Source organism: Lipotes vexillifer, unplaced genomic scaffold, assembly GCF_000442215.2.
Source record: "Lipotes vexillifer unplaced genomic scaffold, Lipotes_vexillifer_v1.1 scaffold1129, whole genome shotgun sequence".
Taxonomy (NCBI): Eukaryota; Metazoa; Chordata; class Mammalia; order Artiodactyla; family Lipotidae; genus Lipotes; species Lipotes vexillifer.
In genome coordinates, this window is record NW_006789022.1 from 4,019,184 (window position 1) to 4,019,477 (window position 294).

The window sequence follows — 294 nt, forward strand, 5'->3', positions numbered from 1 at the left end:
CCCCGCCCACGGCCAGGAGGGAAAGTTTGGCTCAGGAGACAGGGAGCCTGGGCCAGCCAGGCCCACCCCTCTGCCCAGGCCCAGGGTCCTGGGGGAAGGAGGCACAGGGATTTCTGCAGGAAGCAAGGGGGCCTGGTCCGTGAGTCATCTGGGATGTCCAGCGGGCTCCGGGCAGCCCCAAAATAGTGGCCCCCAAGCAAGGACTAGTGTCCCCTTCCTACCTCCCCAGAGCCCCCAGCCCCCATAAGGCCCCTCAAGGCTCTTAAAGGAGGAAAAGGATCTGGGGAGAACAAG